General features: G+C 38.7%; 1 pseudogene; it reads left to right on the forward strand.

The window, feature by feature from the left end:
- Positions 1-605: 605 nt before the first annotated feature.
- Positions 606-1,004, forward strand: LOC116104775 (annotated as a pseudogene).
- The last annotated feature ends 6,254 nt before the right edge of the window (positions 1,005-7,258 follow it).

Raw genomic sequence — 7,258 nt, forward strand, 5'->3', positions numbered from 1 at the left:
TAAAATTCACCAGCAGTCAAATGGATTAAAAGACTTCATGTAACAACTCTTCCATGGTAGTATTTCTGTATGACCCCATGGAGTGTTTACTATCTAAAAAGTCCAGAATGAAAACAGCACTCATTGGCTAAAGTACTTTGTGGAATCTTGTTCCTATATTTAGTTATTAGATGGAAAATTTAGTGGCTAGAAATGCCCTCCTCTAAGAGGGAAGGGAAGACCTAAAGACTCAATGATGTCTCGTTGGGCATAAGACAGTATCCCAAAGGTTGTTAATAATGGTAATACTTAAGTGTACAGGTAATGTTTTAAGACACAGTATTGCAGTACTATGCTAATTGTATACATTTTTAGTTTACATAAATGAAGTCTGTGTGTTGCTTCTTGGCCTTGGCAAGTCTCATAAGTGTCTAGTGCCTAATCTGTTATTCCCATTGTGCCATAATTTTGTGTATTTCAATATATACACATCAAGATTTTTAAAGTGCTTTTTTGGTTTCTATGTCAGGAACAGCCATGAGTAGCAGAGTCTCACACAACGCCTGTACCAGGCAGTGCGGGAAGTCCTGCACAGGAACTAATGTAAGCACCACAAGTTTCTGGAAATGGTGGAGGTGCTTAAGAAGCTTAATAAGAACAAGAAGTTGGAAAAAAAAGCTGGCCAAGAAGTAGGATGTGTTTTTGGATTCTGAGTCTCTGATCAGGCAGATCCCACGTATCCTGAGCCCAGGCCTAAACAAGGCTGGCAAATTCCCCTACTAGCTGACACACAATGAAAATATGGTGGGTAAAGTGAATGAGGTGAAATTGTCAATCACATTACAGATAAAGAAGGTGAGGTGTCTGGCTGTCGCTGTTGGCCGTGTGACGATGACCAATGATGAGCTGTCTATAACATCCACGTGGCTGTCAACTTCTTGGTGTCCTTTTTCAAGAAAAACTGGCAAAACATCTGGGTTTTGTATACCAAGAGTATTATGGACAAGCCTCAGTGTCTGTATTAGGAAGCTCCAGTAAACCTCAGTGCTACCAAGAGAAAGGAAGAAAGAAGAAAGAAAGAAAGAAAGAAAGAAAGAAAGAAAGAAAGAAAGAAAGAAAGAAAGAAAGAAAGGGAAGAAAGAAAGAAAGAAGAGGAAGGAAGGGGTAATGAAAATTTCAAATTATCTTTTAGAAATAGATTTTCTTCATAGAAACTAATTTTTCTGCCTTTTACCAAAAATAAACAAACTCTTAGGGTAAGAAAAGTAGACTAACTTGGAAATCCTTGACTTTAATGTGTCCAATGGATCTTAGCAGTCATTCTTTCTGTGTTTGTTATTTCCTGATGAACTACTTTAGAAGGAAAGTTTACTCAAAAGTTCTGGGTTTTCATTCCATTTCTGTTCCAATAAAAGCAGTACAGTATGATGACATTGTGGTAAATGATTGCACTAATAGCTGTGGTGGTAGTTAATCTTGAGTCCAGTAAAGGTTTGTGGCAAGTAAATTCCTTTCTCCAAAAAAAATAAAAGCTATAAATAAGCATAGAAGTGTTGTGGTTTGTGGGATAAATTACTCAATATTTGTTAGCATTACCTTATGTTTCAAAATAGCAAGTGAAATTCTCTTTAGCTAAACTTGTATGTACATATGCTCAATATCTGCATAGCCTTAAAAGAAATGACCACTTAAACATTAAATCCCAGGCACTGTTTTCAAATGTTGCAATAGACAAGGAATAAATCTGTCTGCTCTCATCTTTCCATATGAGGAAAAAGTATTACACAGAAAACCAAGTCAACAACAACAACAACAACACATAATTGATATCATGCTATGCACAGAATTACAGTATGCTCATGTTTTTTGAGACTGTGAAGAGATACTGCTCTAAGAAATGATATTCATGTTGAGTTATACATCTCTTGTTTATTTCTTACCTGCAACTGGCATTGACTTTAGCCCAGAAAAAAATGCATGGCTATGATAAAGAGACCCAAGAAAGTAATGGTTGTAAACCTCCAGAAAACTCTTCACAGCCCTGAAAACACTAGTGTGCCTTTGAGTCAGTTTTCCTCCAGTTCTAAGTAAAGCTCCATATCTTTCTCTCACCATCTACTGAGAGTTCTGATCCTTACTTTATTTTTAAAACTAGAAGTAATTAGAAGCAGTTTTCCTTATTTATCACCAAATCTTCCCAACTCTATTTGTGCTACCTTTCCTCTCATTGGAAGATAGAGACTTTCTGGAATCCTGTATTTGGCACTGTCTTACTTCTGCACTGTGCTCATAGCCATCTGACTCCCTAAGACAGTAGTGTGCAACTGAAGCTGTGTGTTTCCCTTGTGTGCTATTCTCCCATCAGTCACCCATCATTCCATCCTGTTAGAATACATGAACTCTACTTCATATGTTATGTAGAAACCCCAATATTCTCTATAAGGATGCTAAGGTCCGATGTAATTTACCCTCAGTCTAATTACAACTTCAGCTCCTCCTCGATTCCTCTCTCTACTTCATACCTGGTTCTGAAGTTCATCATAGCACAGCAGGACTGTTTACTTCTGACTTCATCTTCCCTTACCTAGCTTCCTCCAGATAACCCGTACATCACTCCCTAACTGTTCTGTTGTGGTCTTTGCTCACATATTATTCATAAGATGTTCCCTATATTTTATTCTAATTGTTACCTCAATTGACCTGTTACTGTGGCTCTTGCTGATTGTTTTAGTATCTTAGTCATGGTTCTTTACAGTAACAGAGCTTATGGAATCTCTCACTCTACACACACACACACACACACACACACACACACACACACACTCACTCACGCTCACACACAAGATTTATTAGAATAATTTACAGGCTATGGTCCAGCTAATCTAATAATGGCTGCTTATGTAAGAAGGTCCAAGAACCCAGCAATTGTTCAGTATATGAGGCTGGATGTCTCCAATATATGTGAGAATTTCAAAGAAGTAGCCTCTTATGCTAGTGAAGGAGTGGTCTTGATAGTGAGGGCAGGAGGAAGCATTGAAAGAGAGAGGGCCTTCTTCTGTGTCCTATATATAGGCTTCCAGAAGAAGAAGGCATGGTATAGATTGCAGGTGAGTCTTCCCATTTCAAACCATCTGGATTAAAGATGTGTCTTCCTACAGTAAAGATCAGATTAGAAGTAGACCTTCCCATGTCAAGGGATTCAATGTAGCAAAAATAAATAAATAAATCACCCACAGGTGTAACCAGGCATTTTACTGTTTTAGTAGATTCTGATGTAGTCAATTTGGCAACCAAGAATAGCCATCACACTTGTTTAGAGTTTCTATTACTGTGGTAAAACACCAAAACCAAGATCAACTTGGTGAGGAAATGTTTTATCTCATTTTATAGCTTTATACTCCATTACTGAGTGGAGTCAGAGAAGGAACTCAAGGACCCTAGAGGTAGCAACTGATGCAGAGGCAATGGAGGGATGTTACTTATTGGCCGGCTTCTGGCTAAATCAGTCTGCTTTCTTTCTCTCTTTTTTTTTCAGTCTGCTTTCTTAAATGCTCTACATTATCACATGCTTAAGGTTGGTTCTACTAACAATGAGATGGGACTCTTACATCAATCACTAATGTTGGAAATACACTATAGACTTGCCTACAGGCAAACCTTCTGGAGGCATTTTCTTCTTGAGCATCCCTCTTCCCAAATGACTTTAGCATGTGCCAAGCTGACAATAAGGTAGCCCAAAACACTAGCTTAATTTTCTTTGTAGTCTTTATTATCTTTTGAAACATCATTTGTATCATTTATTTGTATACTGTATAGTCTATGCTCCCATATTCCACTAGAGTATAGATTATCTGCAAACGGGAATTTTTGTTAACAGATAGTTGCTTTGTGATTGTCTTTTACTTCATCTACACAGTATAGAACAAATCTCACTTATAGAATCTTATCAAATGCTTGTTGAATGGACTGGGTGAGTAAAAGATAAAAATTACAGGACATAATTTATCATGCTTAAAGGACTCATAAAATCTCCTATATGGGGGAAAGGCCATACTTTAGGAAACCATAAAAAGCTAGTGTGGGATAAAATGGTCCATGATGCCCCCTGTAAAAGACAAAACAACCAGAAAACTGATAGCTACTCCACTTTGTCTTTGAGTGCATCCTTCTGAACCTGTTGCTTTCTGGTGTGAGGCTCCATAGGCTCAACACATCAGCTACTGAACAAATGGCTCATCTCAACTGGAGCAGTTTGGTAACTTTATAGACACTTGGCCTTGTAAAGTTCCTTACAGAGACTGCTCAGGACCACAATGTGACCTTGACTGCTGAGAACCACTCTCTCTTCACACCTGAGTTTTCTTTGCTCATTGTACTCTTCTGAGAATTCAGTCAGTTTTTGAAAAATAGTAAACCATTTTTGCAACAATACAGCCAATATAGAAACTCTTATTCTTGTTACTACCCTGACTTTATTTTAGAGAGATTTAGTATTGTACTTTCTACCTTCTCTTCTGAAATAAATCAGATTGTACATTTTCATACAAAAGGGACTTCTCTCAAATAGAGGGATAACTCCAATAATCCACTGGAACTTGTTAGGAACTCTGAATGATTTGAGGGCTATCCTACCATCATTTTATGGAAGGAAGCAGGAGGCATTTGGGCTACTAGTCATAGATAAACCATAGTTTGTTAGTCAAAACAGTAACCTGGCCATAATAACTTCATTTTTTATCTGTTTTCATGGATGCTAATTTCACATGAGAGCCAACCACAGGAAGATCAAAGGGCAGCTTTACTAGAGAAGCCCTCAGTGAGAAAGAGAAATGGTAAGCTTTGAGGACCCTGTTATACAATAGGTGGCCAGAATAGTCTACCTTTGGAGCAAAAATTCATCCTTTAATATCCTAGACTTTAACATGTTTGTCCTTTGTACCAAAATGACAAATGCTCTCCATCTTCCATGACTGTTTTTCTAGGCAAAGAAAAGTTAGAATATTTCTTCTAAGATACACAGATATGCTGGGGGTGGTCTTGTGTAGGGGTCTCTTCTTACAGCACACGTTCCACATTACTGTACCATCCTGGATTGAGTTGAAATCTCCATGAAGAAGCTAGTCTAGAGTGACTCTTCTTAATCCAACTGACAGGAGCTAGGGACACAACCTTCCAATTTGTTTTATGTAGCATTAGACTGAGTTAGTACAGATGGGATCCAAGCAAACTTAGTGACTCCAATCAAGCTTCTTGGGCTATCAGTCCTAACTAGCTAAACAGATCTTGCCAGTTATCCAGGTCTGTATATCGACACTGGGGCTTATTCAAGGCATTAATCTAGGATTTCTTAGGATTTGCACAAACTCTGACTATTCCAATAAATAGAAAATACTGGCCCAATCTTATCATCCAAAACAGTGTTGGTCAGTGAGCAGAAACAGTCTTGGAGAGTGAACAATTTGGTTATTTATCAGCATGATGCTGGTTTCATGGATCACTTCAGCAGGAAGTCGGTGATCAATTTTGTCCCACTATTTCTAATTGGAGGACACCCAAGGTACAAATAACTGCCAGAGCCTGCTCAAAAATATTGTGTCTAAAGAGAGCTCCCTTATGCTCACTCCACATATGTGAACTGCCATGCTGCTTGAGAGAAAAATGAGTCTCTAGTTTGCATTTCAGTACAGCTTCTGAGGGGTACATGGTACCCCTGGAAAAGCACTATTACTTGTACTTGTGAGTCCCAAGTATTACATATATTGCTTTTATGCAAAAGTTCCTAGGGATTTTCACATGGCCTCCTAACAAGCTAAAAGTGTTAACACTTCCTGTTCAGTTTTTAAAATGTAGTCAACCCTTTTCTGGAGAGGATGTGTGTGGCCATGTATTCCCATCTGTCCTTTCTGTTCATTCTACAAACTGAATTTGTTTGCCAGAGCAGCAATAATGCACCTGGAATGATAGCAATAGTGGTAAAGCACTACCCGACAGCCTGAAAGGGATCAGAAAGGTCTATAGCTAGTCTTCCAGCAATGGATAAGGGCAATAGTTAATCAAAGGCTAACAGGAACCATGAACTTAACTTAGAGCAGCTACCTCTGCCTTAGAAGTTTATGGTCTATGAGTGGACATGTTACAATGTCTGACAGGAGAAATTACAGTTTTCATAGGGCAGACTGGGTTGGATGCTTAATTGTGGTAGTTTCACCAAGATGCAGGGGCTTGGTGTATATAACTCTTTCTCAACACTGTAATTTGTAGCTGTGAACCATTGCCCCTAATTTCGATCTCAAAAAGAGATATCTTGAATCTGCTGGCCTGTGGTTTTCTAAGTGACATGTCAAAACATTGAGGCCACTGAGAATTCTATATAAGTCAGTAGAAATGTAACAATGATCCCCAAGGATTTACTCTCCAGAGCATAGAGTTTGGGCATGAGCTATAGCCACAGATTAGAGTGGACCACAGTCATTTTCTGCAGGACCACCAAGAATGGATAACCTTAGTAACTAAAGAGATGCTGCTTTGACTCAGATCAACCAATCCATTAGTGTACACAATCCAGTAATGAAGAGTACTTTGGTTCTGAATTGAAAACTCCACAGTGAGGGAGATGACAAGACAAAACTCAGGTGAAGAATTTCTACATGAAGGCAATTTGCACTCACCAGAGGTTCAATATCTCAAAGTCATTGTTCAGTCTATTAGGCAGATATTAGGGTTATGGAACTCCAAAACAGACAGAGACTACCGATTCCGGCCTTATTCAAAACATGCCAATTGAGGGATTCACTTTAGAAAGGGCTAGGAGTAGTAATGCAATCTGAATTTGTTCCCTAAGAAGCCCAGTCAGCCCTCCAGTTCCTGAAGTATCCAATGATGTGTTATGCGCTGGAGAATCTGTGCTTTTTCCAACAGCAAGACAGCACTGCAAACTCACCCACAATTCAAAACACTACTTTATAAGCAATCATCTGCCTTTTGCCAGGGTTTGCCAATTACCCCTGCTGGAGGATGTGTGTTAAAACCACATGCAGTAAATACACTAATCATGAGTGTTCTGACTGACAACATTATGGATATAGGGAAAATTTTGGAAGCACTCATAATAATAAGCCCTAGCTCACTCACTGATGGTAAATAGAGTTCAGGTTATCTTGGGAAAGCACTAACTGCATAAATGGAAGACCTTACTGTATAAGAGAGAAGTAACCAGGATCCTTTGGTATGGCAAAATAGGCATGGCTAGTGCAGAAGATCACACACTAAGAGCTATCAA

The sequence above is a fragment of the Mastomys coucha genome, unplaced genomic scaffold, assembly GCF_008632895.1.
Source record: "Mastomys coucha isolate ucsf_1 unplaced genomic scaffold, UCSF_Mcou_1 pScaffold22, whole genome shotgun sequence".
NCBI lineage: Eukaryota > Metazoa > Chordata > Mammalia > Rodentia > Muridae > Mastomys > Mastomys coucha.